Raw genomic sequence first — 22,724 nt, 5'->3', positions numbered from 1 at the left:
CCACCCCACCCTCACCCGCACATCCCTGGGCACTACGGGACAATTTAGCACGGCCAACCCAACCTAACACGCACATCCCTGGGCACTACGGGACAATTTAGCACGGCCAATCCACCCTAACCCGCACATCCCTGGGCACTATGGGACAATTTAGCACGGCCAACCCACCCTAACCCGCACATCCCTGGACACTATGGGACAATTTAGCACGGCCACCCCACCCTAACCCGCTCATCCCTGGGCACTATGGGACAATTTAGCACGGCCAACCCACCCTAACCTGCACATCCCTGGGCACTATGGGACAATTTAGCACGGCCAATCCACCCTAACCCGCACATCCCTGGGCACTATGGGACAATTTAGCACGGCCAATCCACCCTAACCCGCACATCCCTGGGCACTACGGGACAATTTAGCACAGCCAACCCACCCTAACCCGCACATCCCTGGGCACGATGGGACAATTTAGCACAGCCAACCCACCCTAACCCGCAAATCCCTGGGCACGACGGGACAATTTAGCACAGCCAACCCACCCTAACCCGCACATCCCTGGGCACTATGGGACAATTTAGCACGGCCAACCCACCCTGACCCGCACATCCCTGGGCACTACGGGACAATTTAGCACGGCCAACCCACCCGAACCTGCACATCCCTGGGCACTATTGGACAATTTAGCACGGCCAATCCACCCTAACCCGCACATCCCTGTGCACTATGGGACAATTTAGCACGGCCGATCCACCCTAACCCACACATCCCTGGACACTATGGGTCAATTTAGCACGGCCGATCCACCCTAACCCACACATCCCTGGGCACTATGGGATAATTTAGCACGGCCGATCCACCCTAACCCACACATCCCTGGACACTACGGTACAATTTAGCACGGCCAATCCACCCTAACCCGCACATCCCTGTGCACTGTGGGACAATTTAGCACGGCCAATCCACCCTAACCCGCACATCCCTGGGCACTATGGGACAATTTAGCACAGCCAACCCATCCTAACCCGCACATCCCTGGGCACTCCGGGACAATTTAGCACGGCCAACCCACCCGAACCTGCACATCCCTGGGCACTATGGGACAATTTAGCATGGCCAACCCACCCTAACCCGCACATCCCTGGGCGCTATGGGACAATTTAGCACGGCTAATCCACCCTAACCTGCACATCCCTGGGCACGACGGGACAATTTAGCACGGCCAATCCACCCTAACCCGCACATCCCTGGGCACGACGGGACAATTTAGCACGGCCAATCCACCCTAACCCGCACATCCCTGGGCACTACGGGACAATTTAGCACGGCCAATCCACCCTAACCCGCACATCCCTGGGCACTACGGGACAATTTAGCACGGCCAACCCACCCTAACCCGCACATCCCTGGGCACTACGGGACAATTTAGCACGGCCACCCCACCGTCACCCGCACATCCCTGGGCACTACGGGACAATTTAGCACGGCCAACCCAACCTAACCCGCACATCCCTGGACACTATGGGACAATTTAGCATGGCCAACCCACCCTAACCCGCACATCCCTGGGCACTACGGGACAATTTAGCACGGCCAATCCACCCTAACCCGCATATCCCTGGGCACTATGGGACAATTTAGCACGGCCAACCCACCCTAACCCGCACATCCCTGCACACTCCGGGACAATTTAGCACGGCCAACCCACCCGAACCTGCACATCCCTGGGCACTATGGGACAATTTAGCATGGCCAACCCACCCTAACCCGCACATCCCTGGGCGCTATGGGACAATTTAGCACGGCCAATCCACCCTAACCTGCACATCCCTGGGCACTACGGGACAATTTAGCACGGCCAACCCACCCTAACCCACACATCCCTGGGCACTACGGGACAATTTAGCACGGCCAATCCACCCTAACCCGCACATCCTTGGGCACGACGGGACAATTTAGCACGGCCAATCCACCCTAACCCGCACATCCCTGGGCACTACGGGACAATTTAGCACGGCCAATCCACCCTAACCCGCACATCCCTGGGCACTACGGGACAATTTAGCACGGCCAACCCACCCTAACCCGCACATCCCTGTGCACTAAGGGACAATTTAGCACGGCCACCCCACCCTCACCCGCACATCCCTGGGCACTACGGGACAATTTAGCACGGCCAACCCAACCTAACACGCACATCCCTGGGCACTACGGGACAATTTAGCACGGCCAATCCACCCTAACCCGCACATCCCTGGGCACTATGGGACAATTTAGCACGGCCAACCCACCCTAACCCGCACATCCCTGGACACTATGGGACAATTTAGCACGGCCACCCCACCCTAACCCGCTCATCCCTGGGCACTATGGGACAAATTAGCACGGCCAACCCACCCTAACCTGCACATCCCTGGGCACTATGGGACAATTTAGCACGGCCAATCCACCCTAACCCGCACATCCCTGGGCACTATGGGACAATTTAGCACGGCCAATCCACCCTAACCCGCACATCCCTGGGCACTACGGGACAATTTAGCACGGCCAATCCACCCTAACCCGCACATCCCTGGGCACTACGGGACAATTTAACACGGCCAATCCACCCTAACCCGCACATCCCTGGGCACTACGGGACAATTTAGCACGGCCAATCCACCCTAACCCGCACATCCCTGGGCACGACGGGACAATTTAGCATGGCCAACCCACCCTAACCCGCACATCCCTGGGCACTACGGGACAATTTAGCACGGCCAATCCACCCTAACCTGCACATCCCTGGGCACTACGGGACAATTTAGCACGGCCAACCCACCCTAGCCCGCACATCCCTGGGCACTACGGGACAATTTAGCACGGCCACCCCACCCTCACCCGCACATCCCTGGGCACTACGGGACAATTTAGCACGGCCAATTCTACCCTAACCCGCACATCCCTGGGCACTACGGGACAATTTAGCACGGCCAACCCACCCTAACCCGCACATCCCTGGGCACTACGGGACAATTTAGCACGGCCAATCCACCCTAACCCACACATCCCTGCGCACTATGGGATAATTTAGCACGGCCAATCCACCCTAACCCGCACATCCCTGGGCACTACGGGACAATTTAGCACGGCCAACCCACCCTAACCCGCACATCCCTGGGCACTGCGGGACAATTTAGCACGGCCAACCCACCCTAACCTACACATCCCTGGGCACTATGGGACAATTTAGCACGGCCAACCCACCCTAACCCACACATCCCTGGGCACTACGGGACAATTTAGCACGGCCAATCCACCCTAACCTGCACATCCCTGGGCACTACGGGACAATTTAGCACGGCCAATCCACCCTAACCCGCACATCTTCGGACTGTGGGAGGAAACCCACGCAGACACGGGGAGAATGTGCAAACTCCACACAGAAATTGGAATCGAATGTGGAATCGAAGGTGGGTCCCTGGCGCCGTGAGGTAGAAATGCGAACCACTGTGCCACCGCGCTGCGCTCCAGGAGTGGTAAAATGTGTTAGATGAGCCCTGTTTATGTTGACTGGGATAGCAGGCTAGACGGGCTGAACGGCTGCCACTGTTCATGAGCGTGTGCGGGAAGAGATGGGGGACGGAGAGAAAGGGTGCGAGAGAAAACGGACCCAGAGGGAGAGAGACAGGAAGAGAAAGGGAAATGGTGGGGAGTGGGCGATGCTTAATGGTTCGAAAGGCCTACATACCCGCACCTCTGGCCTCTGAGGGGTACAGGGCACCTCCTTCCTGGAATACCGTAGGGCACCGTGCCCGGGAGGACTCCAGCAACTCTCCCCAGGACCAGGGCATTCCTCGGCATCTGTCTGAGATTCCTCCCCTCCTCTTTGGAAGCCCGCGCCTTCCCATCAGCATCGAACATCTTCCTGAAAAGGACGTGTCCCTTCCTCTCCCTCACTGCATGGGTTGGGGGCTGGGGGAGAGCTGAATTTACATAGCACCTTCAGCCATGACACCCCCTTTCCCAAGGCAGGGAGGGGTCAGGGTCCAAACTCAGGAGGGAGTTGGGGGTGTGGCGCGGTTGAGGGATCACACACAAAACAGCAAAGCGGGGGTGCAGTCCGACTCACACCCTTTGTAAAACTCAGTCAAGCTCCTGCTAGAGTATCCAGCTACAGAATGTGGCCATTGGGCCCGTCAAGTCTGCTCTACCATTCTGTCATAGCTGACATGTTCGTCAAACCCCATTCTCCTGCCTTCTCCCTGTATCCCTTGACCCCACCTTTCCAACCAGGAGCCTGTCTATCTCTGTCTTAAAGACACTCAATGCTTTCCCCTCCACACCTCCCTGTGGCAATGTGTTCCACAGATTCCCCACCCTCTGGCTGGAGAAATTCCTCCTCATCTCAGTCCGTCCCTTTGCTCTGAGGCTGTTCCCTCAGCTCCTCATCTCTCCTTGCAAACGGGAACATCATCTCCCTGTCTGCTCCATCCAGCCCCTCGGTATTCCACAAGTTTCAATCACACCCCTCCGCCGAGCACCACATCCATCCAAATTCCATCGAGCCTCGCTTCCAGCCCTGGGCTCCTCACTTCAGGAGGGATTCTCTGCACTGATGGGGGGGAAGATGGGGGGTGGCGGGAAGATCGAGCTTTTGGGATTGGGAGTTCCCAAGGTGGCTTTCCCTGAAGCGGTGGGATTCGGGCAGAAAGCCGATGAGGATGGATCATGATGTTGGGGGGGCGGTGAGTGTAGAATGGACATGAAAGAATGAGTAGACACCAGATATCCAAAGCGTGCTCACCTTTATTGGTCAGTGTGTTGAGTGTCGGAGTTGGGAGGGTCATGTTGCAGCTGAACAGGACATTGGTCAGGGCCACTGTTGGAATACTGCGTTCAATCCTCGTCTCTCTGCTACAGGAAGGACGTTATTAAACTGCAAAAGGGGCTGAAAACATTTGCACAGATGTTGCTGGGACCAGAAGGAGAGGTTTGGTCTTCATTTTATTTATGATACTCACACGCATCTCAGTACAGTGAAAAGCTTTGTTTTGCAAGCAGATGATAGGGAACGAGGACCCGCAGATCGTAGGGTGCTTAGGCACAGTGAGGCACACGAGGACTGGGGTTATTTTCCCCGGAGAGCCGGGGGCTGAGGGGTCGTTATAGGGGTTTATAAAATCATGAGGGGCATGGATAGGGTGAGTACAGTTACAACATTTAAAAGGCATCTGGATGGATAGGAAGGGTTTAATGGGATACTAACTCCCCCCTCCCCTCCACACTGAAACCACAACTGCCCATGTTGCAGCAGGATGGCAGGTGGGAAAGGCTAGGTTCTGGAACAGTGGACACTAACCTTGACCCTAACCCTAATCCTAACTCTAACCTTGACCCTAACCCTAACCCTATCCCAAACCCTAACCCAAACCCTAACCCTAAACCTGACCCTTTCCCTGACCCTAACCCTATCCCTGACCCTGACCCCAACCTTAACACTAACCCTAGGCCCCAACGCTAACCCTAACCCTATCCCAAACCCTAACCCAAACCCTACCCCAAACACTAACCCGAAGCCTGACCCCAACCCTATTCCTGACCCAGACCCTGACACTGAGCCTCACCCTAACCCAAACTTTAACCATAACCCTGACCCTGACACTGACCCTGACCCTAACCCTAGCCCTAACCCCAACCCTGACACGAACCCGATCACAAAGCTAGGATCCTGAAGAGTAAAGCCTGGTGCTATACCTAACCCTAACCCTAAACTTAATGCTAACCCGAACCCTAACCCTAACCCTAGCCTTAAGCCTAACCTTAACCTTAACCCAACCTCTGACCCTGACCCTTACGCTATCCCTAACCCTAACCCTAACTTTAACCCTAAACAGATCCCTGACCTTTACCCTGACCCTGACCGTGATCTGACCTGACCCTAAAACCCCACACCCTGAGCCTGTACGTGTCCCTGACCCTGACTCTGACCCTGACCCTGACCTTCACACTGACCCTAACGCTAAATCCCCACACCCTGACTGTGACCCTGACCCTGAGCCTAACCCTGACCCTGACTGTGACCCTGACCCTGAGCCTAACCCTGACCCTGACTGTGACCCTGACCCTGAGCCTAACCCTGACCCTGACTGTGACCCTGACCCTGACCGTGATCTGATCTGATCCTAAAACCCCACACCCTGAGCCTGTATGTGTCCCTGACCCTGACTGTGACCCTGGCCCTGACCCTGGCCCTGACCCTGACCCTGACCGTGATCCTGACCATGTGCTGGCTGAGACTGAGGGCCTGAGAGACAGTGTACAACATACAGCCGGTGCACACAGAACTGGCCATGAAGGGGAGTTGCCCTCGCAGAGACACCATGGGTTCAATGGGCTCCAGCAATTCAAGAACTATTCGCCAACTGAGCAGAGTGGACCTTCCCTGCGAGAGGGAGAGGGAGAGACTGTGTGAGAGAGAGACTGTGAGCGAGAGAGATTGTGTGAGAAAGAGAGACTGTGTGAGAGACAGAGACTGACTGAGTGAGAGAGACTGTGTGAGAGAGAGAGAGATTGTGTGAGAGACAAAGACTGAGCGAGAGAGACAGAGACTGAGTGAGAGATGGGTGGGAGGGAAAGGGGGAGAAAGAGGGAAACTGCGAGAGAGAGAACGACTGTGACAGAGACACTGTGCGAAAGGGAGACTGCCTGAAAGAGAGAGAGAGAGAGTGACAGACAGACAAAGAGAGAGAGAGAGAAAGAGAGAGGCAGACAGAGAGAGAGAGAGAGAGAGAGAGAAGACAGTCAGACAGACTGACAGATAGGCAGTGAGAGAGAAACAGAGAGAGACAGACAGAGAGAGAGAAAGAGACAGAGAGAGAGAGAAAGAGAGAGAGACACAGACACTCAGAGAGAGAGACAGACACACAGACAGTGAGAGAGACAGACAGAGAGCGAGAAAGAGACAGAGTGACAGACAGAGAGAGAGAGAGCGAGAGAAGGGCAGAAGCTATATCTTTGGACATGGGCCTGAGCCAGCTGGGCTAATATCTATCACATGTCCCTCATTGCCCCTTGAACTGTTTGCCTCTCTGGGCCATTTCTGAGGGGCAGAAAACGGTCAATATCGTAATCCCAAGTCTCACGTCAGGCCCGGACAGGTAAAGGTGGGGGGTACAGCCTTGCCCCCTGAAAAGGGCATTAGCGATTCTGATGGGGGTGGGTATTTTCAAAACGACCCCTCTAGGCCCGAAACGTCAGCTTTTGTGCTCCTGAGATGCTGCTTGGCCTGCTGTGTTCATCCAGCCTCACATTTTATTATCTTGGAATCTCCAGCATCTGCAGTCCCCATTATCTCTGATATCATTTGAGAACACGTGGGTATCGCCCTGAATCCAGATGGAGGGAGGGGGGTGGAGAGTGGGCATTTGCCACAGATCGCTACCAGGGCTTAGAGAGGGAGAAATGTCAGCTGGTCTGTCTGGGTTTGACATCCCTCCAGCCTTTAGCTTCTGCAGTCTGGGCTCAGCATAACCCCCTCCCCCAACCTTCTCAGATCCATGCTCCACACCCAACATGCCAACTCCAGAAGGAGACGTCACAAACTTTCAGACTCCAACATCCCTGGATCTCCGAAGGAAGAGGCTGCTGGGACAGAGCAGCCGAGCTGGGCTTGAATGAGAGCGTGTCCCACCAAATCTGCTCCTCAACTCAACATCTACCTTTCCAAAACATTTCTGAGTCAGCTGTGTAAGGGAGAATGAGATAATACTAACTGTAGATAATGGAGAATCCGAGGTAACAAAGTCTGGGGCCGGATGAACACAGCAGGCCAAGCAGCATCTCAGGAGCACAAAAGCTGACGTTTCGGGCCTAGGCCCTTCATCAGAGAGGGTAATGGGGTGAGGGTTCTGGAATAAATAGGGAGAGACGGGGAGGCGGACCGAAGATGGATAGAGGAGAAAATAGGTGGAGTGGAGAGTATGGGTGGGGAGGTGATAGGTCAGCCCGGGGAGGACGGACAGGTCAAGGAGGCAGGATGAGGTTGGTAGGTGGGAAATGGAGGTGCGGCTTGAGGTGGGAGGAGGGGATAGGTGAGAGGAAGATCAGGTTAGGGAGGAGGGGACGAGATGGGCTGGTTTTGGGATGCAGTGGGAGAGGGGACGAGCTGGGCTGGTTTTGGGATGCAGTGCGGGAAGGGGATGAACCAGCCCAGCTCGTCCCCGCCTCCCTAACCTGTTCTTTCTCTTACCTATCACCTCCTCCCACCTCAAGCCGCACCTCCATTTCCCACCTACCAACCTCATCCCACCTCCTTGACTTGTCCGTCCTCTCCGGACTGACCTATCACCTCCCCACCTACACTCACCTCTCCACCTATCTTCTCCTCTATCCATCTTCAGTCCGCCTCCCCCTCTCTCCCTATTTATTCCAGAACCCTCACCCCATCCTCTTTTTCTGATGAAGGGTCTAGGCCCGAAACGTCAGCTTTTGTGCTCCTGAGATGCTGCTTGGCCTGCTGTGTTCATCCAGCTCCACTCTTTGTTATCTGCGTAAGGAAGAAGCTGGTTATGTATGACTTCATCTGGGATTGCAGATTTCTACTTCACCAGGACCAATTGCATCTCCCAGATCAACAATCCGATGAGCTGGCAGGGACACATGCTTCAGAATTTAGGGACTCTCTACAAATCTCAGGGACTTTCCAAAAAAGTTAATTTGGTCGCAGTTGGCTGCCAGAGAGAAATGCCACAGGGCATGAAGGAGCACTTATAACAGCAAGGGCATTCCTGTCACACACTCGATTCGTTGATTTCTCTGCATTTCGGTTCTACGTTTCTGCTTATTTTTCTGTGTTTTACAGACTGTCAACACTTTTCCTCACATTTTGTACAACGTAGACGTGACAATAACGAAATCAAATTGTGTCAAGTTATTCGTCACTGAGGGAGTCGGAGGGTCAGTGCTGAGGGAGAGGGCACTGTCGGAGGGTCAGCGCTGAGGGAGCGGGCAATGTCGGAGGGTCAGTGCTGAAGGAGCAGGCGCTGTTGGAGGGTCAGTGCTGAGGGAGCGGGCACTGTCGGACGGTCAGTGCTGAGGGAGCGGGCACTGTTGGAGTGTCAGTGCTGAGGGAGCGGACACTGTCGGAGGGTCAGTGCTGAGGGAGCGGGCACTGTCGGAGGGTCAGTGCTGAGGGAGCAGACACTGTCAGAGGGTCAGTGCTGAGGGAGCAGGCACTGTCGGAGGGTCAGCGCTCAGGAAGTGGGCACTGTTCGAGGGACAGCGCTGAGAAAGCGCTGCACTGTCAGAGGGTCAGTGCTGAGGGAGCGCCGCACTGTCGGAGGGTCAGCGCCGAGGGAGCGGGCACTGTCGGAGGGTCAGCGCCGAGGGAGCGGACACTGTTGGAGGGTCAGTGCTGAGGGAGCGGGCACTGTCGGAGGGTCAGTGCTGAGGGAGCAGACACTGTCGGAGGGTCAGTGCTGAGGGAGCGGAAACTGTCGGACGGTCAGTGCTGAGGGAGCAGGCACTGTCGGAGGGTCAGCGCTGAGGGAGTGGGCACTGTCGGAGGGTCAGTGCCGAGGGAGCGGACACTATCGGAGGGTCAGCGCCGAGGAGCAATCACTGTCGGAGGGTCAGTGCTGAGGGAGCAGACACTGTCGGAGGGTCAGTGCTGAGGGAGCAGGCACTGTCGGAGGGTCAGCGCTGAGGGAGTGGGCACTGTCGGAGGGTCAGCGCCGAGGGAGCGGACACTGTCGGAGGGTCAGCGCCAAGGAGCAATCACTGTCGGAGGGTCAGTGCTCAGGGAGCGGGCACTGTTGGAGGGTCAGTGCTGAGGGAGCGGACACTGTCGGAGGATCAGTGCTGAGGGAGCGGGCACTGTTGGAGGATCAGCGCCGAGGGAGCGGGAACTGTCGGAGTGTCAGTGCTGAGGGAATGGGCACTGTTAGGGGGTCAGTGCTGAGGGAGCGGGCACTGTCGGAGGGTCAACGCCGAGGGAGCGGACACTGTCGGAGGGTCAGCGCCGAGGGAGCGGACACTGTTGGAGGGTCAGTGCTGAGGGAGCGGGCACTGTCGGAGGGTCAGTGCCGAGGGAGCGGACACTGTCGGTGGGTCAGTGCTGAGGGAGCGGCCTCTGTCGGAGGGTCAGCGTCGAGGGAGCAGGCACTGTCAGGGTGGGGGTCAATGCTGTTGGCCCTTTAATTGGCCCAATGCCTTCTTCCATCTGCCTCACACTGTCGTGTCTTCTGACTCAACATTTTACCAAATAAAGTCACATAACAGTCAGCCTCAAGTTAAAGTTCATGACTCCTCAGATACAGAAGCCGTCCGTGTCCAAATGCAGCAATGTATGGACAATGCCCAGGTTTGGGGTGACAAGTGAAATTTGTGCCACACAAATGCCAGGCTGTGACCATCACCCATAAGAGACAATCTAACCACTGTCTCCTGGACATTCAACGGTGTAACCGTCACTGAATCCCCCCACTATCAACATCCTGGGAGTTACCATTGACCAGAAACTCACCTGGACCCACCACATAAACACAGCGGCTACAAGAGCAGGTGAGAGGCTGGGAATCCTGCAGCGAGTAACTCCCCTCCTGACTACCCCCCCACCCCCCGTCCCACCATCGACAGGTCAGGAGGGTGAGGGAATACCCCCCACTTTACCCTGGATGGGGGCAGCTCCAACAACACTCAGGAAGCTCGACACCCTCCAGGACAAGGCAGCCCCCCCCCGGCTCGATTGGCACAGACAACCCTGCACCCCCCACCCACTGATGCTCAGTCGCAGCAGTGTGTACCATCTACAAGATGCTCTGCAGAAACTCACCAAAGACCCTCAGGCAGCACCTTCCAAACCCACGACCCACTTCCATCCAGAAGGACAAGGGGCAGCATGTACAGGGGAACACCACCCCCCTGCACATTCCCCTCCGAGCACCTCCCCATCCCGACTTGGAAATATATCGGCCGTTCCTCCAGTGTCACTGGGTCAGAATCTTCCCTTACGGGGTGTCCCTACACCACATGGAACTGCAGGGGCTCAAGAAGGCAGCGTATCCACCCCCCACCTTCTCCAGGGGCAATTCGGGATGGGGCAATAAAGGCGGGGCCCAGCCAGAGACTCCATTGGAGCCACAAGTTTGCAATGAAAAGAAGTGGCTTCGGCAGGAGCAGGGTCCCCAACAAGATGACCATTGTCCCCAGCTATGCCTGCCTCTTTGTAGGTTACGTGGAACAGTCCCTCTCCCGCACCTACACAGGCCCCAAACCCCACCTCTTCCTCCGGTACATTGATGACTGTATCGGCGCCGCCTCTTGCTCCCCAGAGGAGCTCGAACAGTTCATCCATTTCACCAACACCTTCCACCCCAACCTTCAGTTCACCTGGGCCATCTCCAGCACATCCCTCACCTTCCTGGACCTCTCAGTCTCCATCTCAGGCAACCAGCTAGAAACTGATGTCCATTTCAAGCCCACCGACTCCCGCAGCTACCTAGAATACACCTCCTCCCACCCATCCTCCTGCAAAAATTCCATCCCCTATTCCCAATTCCTCCGCCTCCGCCGCATCTGCTCCCACGATGAGGCATTCCACTCCCGCACACCCCAGATGTCCTCATTCTTCAAGGGCCGCAACTTTCCCCCCGCAATGGTCGAGAACGCCCTTGACCGCGTCTCCCGCATTTCCCGCAACACATCCCTCACACCCCGCCCCCGCCACAACCGCCCAAAGAGGATCCCCCCTCATTCTCACACACCACCCCACCAACCTCCGGATACAACACATCATCCTCCGACACTTCCGCCATCTACAATCCGACCCCACCACCCAAGACATTTTTCCATCCCCTCCGCTGTCTGCTTTCCGGAGAGACCACTCTCTCCGTGACTCCCTTGTTCGCTCCATACTGCCCTCCAACCCCACCACACCCGGCACCTTCCCCTGCAACCGCAGGAAATGCTACACTTGCCCCCACACCTCCTCCCTCACCCCTATCCCAGGCCCCAAGATGACTTTCCATATTAAGCAGAGGTTCACCTGCGCATCTGCCAATGTGGTATACTGTATCCATTTTACCCGGTGTGGCATCCTCTACATTGGGGAAACCAAGCGGAGGCTTGGGGACCGCTTTGCAGAACACCTCCGCTCGGTTCGCAACAAACAACTGCACCTCCCAGTCGCAAACCATTTCCACTCCCCCTCCCATTCTCTAGATGACATGTCCATCATGGGCCTCCTGCAGTGCCACAATGATGCCACCCGAAGGTTGCAGGAACAGCAACTCATATTCCGCCTGGGAACCCTGCAGCCCAAAGGTATCAATGTGGACTTCACCAGCTTCAAAATCTCCCCCTCCCCCCACAGCATCCCAAAACCAGCCCAGTTCGTCCCCTCCCCCCACTGCACCACACAACCAGCCCAGCTCTTCCCCCCCCCCACCCACTGCATCCCAAAACCAGCCCAACCTGTCTCTGCCTCCCTAACCGGTTCTTCCTCTCACCCATCCCTTCCTCCCACCCCAAGCCGCACCTCCATTTCCTACCTACTAACCTCATCCCACCTCCTTGACCTGTCCATCTTCCCTGGACTGACCTATCCCCTCCCTACCTCCCCACCTGTACTCTCCTCTCCACCTATCTTCTTTTCTCTCCATCTTCGGTCCGCCTCCCCCTCTCTCCCTATTTATTCCAGAACCCTCTCCCCATCCCCCTCTCTGATGAAGGGTCTAGGCCCAAAATGTCAGCTTTTGTGCTCCTGAGATGCTGCTGGGCCTGCTGTGCTCATCCACCTCCACACTTTGCTATCTTGGATTCGCCAGCATCTGCAGTTCCCATTATCTTTGACCATCGCCCTCCATTTTCCGCAGGTCATCAGTGAGGAGAGCGGATCATTAACCACAATTATCCCTATCATTCTCCCCCTAGCACCTCCCTTTCTAACCCTGGAGCTCTTCAGGAACTATTGGATGGCTGGCTCTCATTACAAAGCAACAAAAACAAAGCTTTAATAGCACGTCTCTCCCTGTCTCTCTCTCTCTCTCTCTCTCGCTACCTCCGCCCCTCCACAGAAAACCTCAGAACTTGAAAGACCAGCATTTCCTGCCTGCGTTGTAATTTTTTTTTCCCCTCCCAGCCTGTAATTACGTTTCCCGGCACCACAGATCGAGCAGGATATCGGGACCGGCTGGGAGACACCGCGTCGGCCCGCCAGACTCGGGATTCAGAAACTCACACCGCAAACTTCCGCAACCGCACCCCACCTCCCCCTCTCCGAACGGACGGACCAAGGGACGTAACAGCAACCCCCTCACTCTTTCCTAACCAAACACCCCCCACCCCGGCCCCTGGGGACGTCGTCGCGTGGCGAGAAGAGAGGCCTGAAGGACATGCAACTCCACACGTTACTGCCCGCTGCCTGGATTTTGGTTGGCCTGACAGAAGCAGGTAGGCCTCGGTCTTGTCTCCATGGAGACTTTTAGCCTGGGTAGGCCCCAGTCTCGTCTCCACGGAGACTATCATTAGGCCCCAGTCTCGTCTCCACAGAGACATCAGCCTGGGTGCAGGCCTCGGTCTCACCTCCCTGTAGTAGGCCTCTGGGGCATGTCAGCGTCAATGGAGAGATGGTGTCCCTGGATGGAGGGGGAGCATAGGGAAGGGGTTTTGGGAGGGGGGAGGCATCCCTTCCCCTCTCCCTGCCTCCTCTGCACTCCTCCTCCCAGACCCTCGGTTCCCCTGGGGTGACCGCTGAAAGACACTGCACTTCATGAGGAGCGGTGCCCAGAGGAGGGTACATTTCTGAAGGGCCCTCCTCCTCACCATGGCAGCGCGTATGGCCGATAGGGGCCTGCCTTCTGCCAGCACAGTCTGCACACAGCAAGATCTCACACTTGGAGGATCCGCCTGGATGGACGTGGCGATTGTAACAGTCAAGTCCGTGATGCACAAACGCACCAAAGCCCCAAGTCACTCATGTCCTCCAGGGACACTTGAACCACTGTCACCCTGACCCTATCCCTAACTCTAACCATAACCCTAACCCTAACCCAAACCCTAACTAACCTTAACCCAACCCTAACCCTGCGCCTGACCCTAACCCAAGCCTAACCCTGACCCTGACCCTGATCCTAAACCTAGCCCTATCCCTAACCCTGACCCTGACCCTTACCCTAACCCTGACCCTGACCCTGATCCTCACCCTAACCCTGACCCTAATCCTAACCCTATCCCTAACCCTGACCCCGACCCTAACCCTAATCCAAGCACTAACCCTAACCCAACTTAACCCTCTGTCTCTCACCCTCACTGACCCTCACTAACCCTCACCCTCACTGTCCCTCTCCTCACCCTCACTGGCCCTCACCTTCACAACCCTCACCCTAACCCTAACTCTCACCCCCATCGACCCTAACCCTCATCCTCATCCTCTCACCCTAACCCTAACCGTCACAGCCCTCACTGAGCCTCCGCCTCACCCTGACCCTCGTCCTCAGGCACCAGAAACCATTCCCTGAGAGACAGAGCTGAGGAATTGTCTCCAGACCCCTGGGGAGTGAGTGACTTTCCACCCCCACCGACCCCCTGACCCACCCCAGCAGGGTGAGAGAGAGAGTGTGCGAGGTATCGTTAGCTCAGTCTGATGGAGGAGCTATCTAATCTCTCCCAGCTCCCTGCTCGCTCTCTGTCACAGGCAGAAGCTGCCCTGAAAGGCACAGATGGTTAGAAACAGGATTAAATTTTTCTGGAGAAGGGCCCAGAGTTGAAACGTCAGCTTTCCCTGATCCTGCTGTGTTCCCCCAGCTACACAACTGGCTGTTATTTCAAACTCCAGCATCTGCAGTTCTTACTGTCTTTAAGTTACCCCTAGTGCAGGGAGTTCTGTCCCTGTCGGAGTTGGAGGTGAGGACACATTGGAACAGGAGCCTGGCTCCCGGGGCTGGGGTCAACTGGCTCCCCGGCTCGCTGAGATCCACGAAAATCCACCAAACCCTTTCAAACTCATCGCTCTGTTCAAAATCCCGCTCTGTTAAACCTTCGCACTCCTCCATGACATCAGGAGAAGCCGGGAGTGGTGGGTGGCTTCAGCATTTCGATAGCGCCCGTCTCTGGGCCACAACGAGACACGTGCAGCGGCCCCAAAGCAGGAATCGCCGGAGGGAAACACAGCGGGTCTGCAGAGAGAAACACTTCACGCCTTTCCTCGGACCCGCTGAGATCTCCATTTGCTTTCCCGAACCGTCCCCTCCCTGCAAAACCCCGACCCCACCCCCAGCATGTGTGGTTCCCTGGGTTTACTCACACACAGACTGCGGCAGTCAGCGAGTTGATGATCTAAGCACCCCTGCGCTGCAGGTGAAAAGCGAGAGAGAAATGTGGAGAATGAGCGATGGAGATGATTGGGTAATGTCCAGAGGTCTTCTCCTGTTTCAACATAGGCTCCACTCAGCAACACCATTTCTTTCTCAGAGTTCGGGGTCCCTGACGGTTTGAGGTACGCGGGGCCAGCAGGGAATGGCCTGGGGAACTTCACGACCCTGCAGGCCGCAGCTGAAGGCACAAGGGTCAACATCATTGTCGCTGTTTTCTTCATCAGTTTGGTGACCCTCCTGATGGGCATCTCCTTATACTGCACCCTGAATAGAAAAGGTGAGACTTTCTGGGGGGAGTTCCCTTGGGGCTGACCCCTACCCCAGAGAGACAGAGAGAAGGAGGGAGGGAGGGAGGAAGAGAGCGGGGTAGAGGAATTGGGAGAGAGCGAGGGAGCGGGAGAGAGGGGTAGAGAGAGTGAGAGAGAGGGAGAGAGAGAGAAAGGGAGAGTTGGGGGGGAGAGAGCAAGAGAGAGGGAGTGAGATGGAGCGAAAGAGCAAGAGCAAGGGAGAGAGATGGGGAGGGAGCACGAGGGAGAGCAAGAGAGAGGGGGGGAGAAAGAGTGAGAGAGACGAACAGACAGAGGGAGAGAGAAGGAGAAAAAGGGAGAGAGGGGAGAAAGAGAGGGGGAGAGAGAGAGCGAGAGAGAGGGGGGAGAGAGAGCGAGTGAAACAGGGAGAGAGCGAGAAGGAGAGAGGAGAAAAGGGGAGAGAGGGAGAGAGAAGTGGATCTCTGCAGTTATGGTGAGCTGCGTAGATGAAGTTATGTCGATGAACCCCGGAAGCCTGGTGATGGTGTGAGAAATGATGAAAAATTGGCCTTTATTGGAGGGGTGTGTAATATAGAACACCATGTTGGATGGTCCATCATATTGACTACCTGAACTGGCATGGCGGCCTGAATGGCCTCTCCTGTTCTCTATTTCTGGAAAAAATGAACAGCAGCTTTAGGCTCATCATCCTGAGCATGATTTTGGCCTCCCATCGACAATATTCCTGTTGAGGAGAATGTTCGTCCCAATGGGTTGTGAAAATAAAATTGGACCATTTATTCCTGTATCCTACAGATTGTAAAAGATTGACAGGTGGTGGAAATCCCTCACCTTCGCCCCTCAAGAGCCCTTGGCATTGACCTAGCACCCTCAGAGTGAGCAGAACTCCTGACCCTCCTGTTTCTACCTGTCAACCAGCGCTCCCTGATTGGACTGGGTTAAGAGCCCTCAGTCTGGGATACACCAGGCTCCAAATCACTACAATGACCCTCTCAAGAGGCCAAAGATCCTGAGATGACAGGCTGGATGCTGAGAGGACTATGGGAGGGTCTTACAGATCAGAATCAAGGGGTATCCCCCATTTGAAGCCCTTTGGAGAGGGTTAGTGTTAGAGTCAGGGCTGGAATCCCCTACAGTATGGAAGTAGACCCATCCAGCTCGCACTGACCCTCCAAAGAAAATCCGAACCCAATCCACACCCCCACCCAATATCCCCAACTATCCCACGGCCAATCCACCCTAACCCACACATCCCTGGGCACTACGGGACAATTTAGCACGGCCAACCGACCCTAACCCGCACATCCCTGGGCACTGTGGGACAATTTAGCACAGCCAACCCACCCTAACCCGCACATCCCTGGGCACTATGGGACAATTTAGCACGGCCAATCCACCCTAACCCGCACATCCCTGCGCACTATGGGGCAATTTAGCACGGCCAATCCACCCTAACCTGCACATCCCTGGGCACTACGGGACAATTTAGCACGGCCAATCCACCCTAACCCGCACATCCCTGGGCACTACGGGACAATTTAGCACGGCCAATCCACCCTAACCCGCACATCCCTGGGCACTACGGGACAATTTAGCACGGCCAACGCACCCTAACCCACACATCCCTGGGCACTGTGGGACAATTTAGCATGGCCAATCCACCCTAACCCACACATCTTTGGACTGTGGGAGGAAACCCGAGCACCTGGAGGAAACCCACGCAGACACGGGGAGAATGTGCAAACTCCACACAGACAGACGCCCGAGGGTGGGAATCAATCCCAAGTCCCTGGCACCGTGAGGCGGCAGTGCTAACCACTGAGACACCGTGCGACTGTGGTTAGGGTCCAGATTTAAGGTCAGGTTTTCAGGCTCGGGTCAGGATCAGAGTTTAGGGTTAGCATTTAGATTAACTTTAGTATTTGGGTAGGATTAGCCTTACAGTTAAGGTCAGGGTTAAGGTTAGAGTTAGAGCCAGGGTTAGTGTTAGGATCAGGGTTGGGGTTAGGCTTAGAGTCAGGGTTGGGGTTAGGCTTAGGGTCAGGGTTGAGATTAGGCTTAGGGTCAGGGTTGGGCCTAGGGTGAAGGTTGGGGTCGCTGTCAGGGTTAGGGTCAGGGTTAAGGTTAGAGTTAGGGCCGGGGTTAGTGTTAGGGTCAGGGTTGGGGTTAGGTTTAGTGTCAGGGTTGGGCCTAGGGTGAAGGTTGGGGTCGCTGTCAGGGTTAGGGTCAGGGTTAAGGTTAGAGTTAGGGCCGGGGTTAGTGTTGGGGTCAGGGTTGGGCCTAGGGTGAAGGTTGGGGTCGCTGTCAGGGTTAGGGTTAGGGTCAGGGTTGGGGTTAGGCTTAGGGTCAGGGTTGGGCCTAGGGTGAAGGTTGGGGTCGCTGTCAGGGTTAGGGTCAGGGTTAAGGTTAGGGCCAGGGTCAGTGTCAGGATCAGGGGCCCTCTCTGCGTCATTAGAAATCTCCCAGCTCCCCATCAGCTGTTTTGAACAATAATCCCTTGCCCAAGGGCATATTTGCCCTCTCCCCACGGTATTGATGAGCCGTCCCCAGGATGGTATCTTGCGTTAAACACTAACGGGGACACAATTGCCGGCCACAGCTCCATTCTGGTTCCCATGATGCTCTGTAACAGTGAGCAAAGCTGTCCCTGTGGCCCACGGGAACCCTGGGTGTGGTTTTACTGGATAAAGGGTCCGGTCGGGTCCTATGCGAGGGCTCAGTGGGTCATGCTGTGTGCTGAATGTTGTTGCAGGTTGTAGGCGATACAGCTGGAAGAAACAGCTGGATGAGGAATCGCTGAATTAGAAGCTACGGCGGGGTGTCTGCACCCCCCCCCCACCAAGATGTGACGGGGGCTGGTTACTGTCAGAATCTCTGGTGAGATGCAACAACGCCATCCCCGAACCCCAGTCCTCATCCTTCTTGGACAGATACCTCTCAGCTCACTTCTTTCCAACAGTGAGGTTCCCAGATCTCTAACTCGGGGAATTTGTCAGAATCTCACTTGTGTCGTAGCGCAGAATAAAGCCGGCCTGCTGACGTTTCTGGAATTCGTTCGCACTCTCTGCTTGCCACCAAAACGCTTCGCTTCTCCCTGCATTCGCACAGCTCCTCTGTCACCTCACCCTCCGGCGCCTCGCCTCACTGCTGAAATACATGGGCCAATGGCAGTGGGGACGTGACGGGCTGAATGGCCTGCCTTTATGGTCGTTCCCACTCCCTCCCCCTCCGATGCTCAGACAAAGCGGTGCATACCATCCCCAAGATGCTCCGCAACGACTCACCGAAGATCCTCAGACAGCGCCTTCCCGAACCCACGACCACTTCCATCTTGTAGGGCAGCAGATACATGGGAACACCACCCCGCTGCACATTCCCCTCCAAAACACCCCCCATCCTGACTTGGAAGTATATCGGCCGTTCCGTCAGTGTCGCTGGGCCAAAATCCCGGAAGTCCTACCCTCAGAGCACTGTGTGGGGGTCCCTACACCACACGGGACTGCAGCAGTTCAAGGAGGCAGCTCACCCCCACCTTCACAAGGGGCAATTAGGGACAGGGCAATAAATGCTGGGCCCAGCGAGATCTGGCATCTCTGGATCAATGTCTGACATATGGCATGGAGACAATTTGTAACCATTGATATCTCCAAACACAACCACTTCCCTATTCCACAATTCCCCAGCTATTTGCCCAAGTATCTTCCTGACGACTCTACGCCCTACCTGCTGGGTGAGGAGTGGAGTGCTCTATGTTCCACTTCGTTATTCTCACAGCTCCTGAATCAGACACAACAAGGTTGGTGCCAAAAGAATTATTTTTGGATACCTTATCCCAGATCCAAATGAATTTAAATTGCAAAATTGAACTGCGTTCTCTTGAATTTCGCAGAGAGTGAGTTTATCCCTCACTAAGCGGGGAGAAATGTTAACGGCGCAGAGAACGCCGGCAGAGTTGAACCGGGAAAAGAGTCCGAAAAGACATACGTTTTTCCGAACCATCAGCCGTCCCGGAACTGCTCATGCTCGATCCCGCAGGGATAGAATTCACGCTGGCAGCTCAGCAGCCCATATTGAGAGTTCTGGTTTTGCAGTTCGGTGGAAATTCTATTCACTCTCATGCTTCTCAACAGCGAACAAATTCCAGCCTTCGGAGTGAGAGAGACAGTGTGTGTTCCCTCTACCTTGTTCTACCTGCAGTGCAAGGGCGTTTAGAACTGCCTGATTCCCAAAGCAGGCCCTCTCACATAATAGGACATCTGGCCAATAACTCACACAGACTAATGCTGCCAGCAAGTTTGAACTCTTTTCTGTTATATATTCCCAAAGGGTGTGCACAAGTTGACTTTCTGACAAAGACCCACAAAGCTTCTCTCTAAAATTTTTCTGATGTGTTACGGGTGCAAAATTTCATTATGTTCATCAATTGTCACTGGATTTGTATCTACACATTGTTTCCCTTCTGTTTAGTCTTTTATTTGAAGAAAAAGGTAACTTTTGAAATTAAAAGCTTTTTTTCAAAATGATCTATAAATACTTTGGGGTTCTGATCTGTTGTTGTAACTCTAAATGTTACGATCTCTACAGATTGCTGGCTTTCAGTGAATAAATAATTGATTTCTCACACATTGTATTCCTCTCCATTTCTCTGTCTCTTCATTCCCTCTTCTCTCTCACACCGTATTTGTCTTTCACTTTCCTTTGGAGCCTGTCTCTGTCACATACCCTGCTTCCTTTTTCTGACTCTGTTTTCTTCTTCTGTCTCCCTCTAATTCGCCGTCAATTCTCTCTCTCACTCTCTCTCTCTATGTTTTTGCAGCTCCCTGACTCTCATCTTCCTCTCAGTCTTGACTACCTGTCCCTCCCTCTTTTTCCCTCTCTTTCACACACTATCTCATGATATTTATATCTGTTCTGTCCCATAATCTTTGTTTTTCTCTCTCTGTCTCTCTCCCTTTCTCCGTCTCTCTCTCCCTTTCTCTGTCTCTCTCTCTATCCCTCTCTCTCTCACTTTCTCCAACTGTCTATCTCTGTCTCCCTCTCTGCTTCTGTCTGTCTCTTTCTGTCTTTCTTTTCCTCCCTCTCTCTCCCTTCCTCTCTCCATCTCTGTCACTCTAAGCATCTGCTCCTTCACTTCCTTTCTCCCTAATCGCTCTCAATCTTAGGAAACAGGAAATTGCCTCTCTTTCCAGTGTTCAGCAAATTATTAGCTTCAACTACCATCTCATTACAACATGACATATTTAATAAAGAAGATTAATTTGTCTTTCTAAGTGCGTAAAAACACTGGGAGGTGTGAGTTTAGGACGAATAGTTAGTAGCTTTGCAGGTGACACCAAAATTGGTGATATACGGGACAGCGACGGAAGTTTATCTCAACAGATCCTTGATCAGATGGGCCGAGGAAGGGCAGACGGAGCTTAATTTAAATAAATGTGAGATGTTGCATTTTGGAAAGGCAAACCAGGCTTATACACTTCATGGTGAGGTCCTGGGGAGTGTTGCCAAACATAAAGAACTTGGGGTGCAGGTTCAGAGTTGCTTGAAAATGGAGTCACAGGTAGACAGGAGAGTGAAGAAGGCGTTTCTGAATTTGCCACTGTGTTATCTCAACCACAAAAAACACCAGTTAGAATTCAAATGCCCCTTCGAACAATACAAGGGGGTCCTTTCAACAAACGCAAACTTTATTCCTTTTTATGTCTCCCAGTTTCTGTGGAACGACGATTTGGGAAAGAGAAAAAACGCTGTAGCCATGTCTACGTTCACTCCCTGTAAGGTTCCATCCATTTCCAACCCAGGCTGCCCAGGGAGGTCGAAAGGGGCATGTCATAGAGTCATAGAGATTCACAGCTCAGAAACAGAGCCTTCGGCCCAAACCATCCGTACTGAGCACATATCTTAGATTAATCTAGACCCACTTGCCAGCATTTGTCCCCTATCCCTCTAAACCCTTCCTATTCATGTGGCCACCTGGATGCCTTTTAAATGCTGTAATTGTCCCAGCCTCCACCACTTCCCCTGGCAGCTCATTCCGTTGTCTGTCTTCCTCCATTCATAATTTTATTTTTCCCCAAAGTTCCAAAACGATGCAATGCCTTATCAGCCAGTAAATAACTGCGAGTTTGGAATTCCAGGAAATCAGCTCCAATATTGAAAATACCCAAAAAGAAAACGAGCAGCTCCGACAGGCACAAATCTTTCCCGTTGTCCGTCTTTCTGACCAGGAGGCGCCCCGAGCTCAAGAGATGCATTCAGAAACTGAACATAAGCTAAACATAGGCCATGCATGGAGGAGGAAGCATCAGTCATTTTACAGATGACAGTAAGATTGGAGGCGTAGGGGACAGCGATGAAGGTTATCTCAGAGGACAGCAGGACCTTGATCAGATGGGCCGATGGACTGAGGTGTGGCAGATGGAGTTCGATTTAGATAAATGTGTGTTGCTGAACAAACAGACCTTTTGGGGGGGGGGAACGCAGGCTCATAGTTCCTTGAAAGTGGAGTCGCAGGTAGACAGGGCGGTGAGGAAGGTGTTTGGGGCGCTCCCCTTTATTGGTCAGTGTGTTGAGTGTAGAAGTTGGGACGGCCATGTTGCAGCCGTACAGGACATTGGTCAGGGCCACTTTTGGAATACTGCATTCAATCCTGGTCTCCCTGCTACAGGAAGGATGTTGTTAAACTTGAAAGGGCTCAGAAAAGATTTACAAGGATGCTGCCGGGGTTGGAGGCTTTGAGCTACAGGGAGAGACTGAATAGGCTGGGGCTATTTTCCCTGGAGTGTCGGAGGCTGAGGGGGGACCTTATAGAGGTTTATAAAACCGTGAGGGGCATGGATTGGGTGAATAGACAAGGTCCTTTTCCCCAGGGTAGGGGAGTCCCAAACCAGAGGGGCACAGGTTTAAGGTGAGGGGGGAAAGATTTAAAAGGGACCTGAGGGGCAACTTTTTCACGCAGAGCGTGGTAGGCGTGTGGAATGGGCTGCCAGAGGAAGTGGTGGGGGCTGGTACAGTTACAGCATTTAAAAGGCATCTGGATGGGGACATGGATAGGAAGGGTTTAGAGGGATATGGGCCAAATGCTGGCAGATGGGGATAGATTAATCGA

This window comes from Stegostoma tigrinum, chromosome 45 (genome assembly GCF_030684315.1).
Source record: "Stegostoma tigrinum isolate sSteTig4 chromosome 45, sSteTig4.hap1, whole genome shotgun sequence".
Taxonomy (NCBI): Eukaryota; Metazoa; Chordata; class Chondrichthyes; order Orectolobiformes; family Stegostomatidae; genus Stegostoma; species Stegostoma tigrinum.
Note: the sequence above shows the minus strand (reverse complement) of the source record.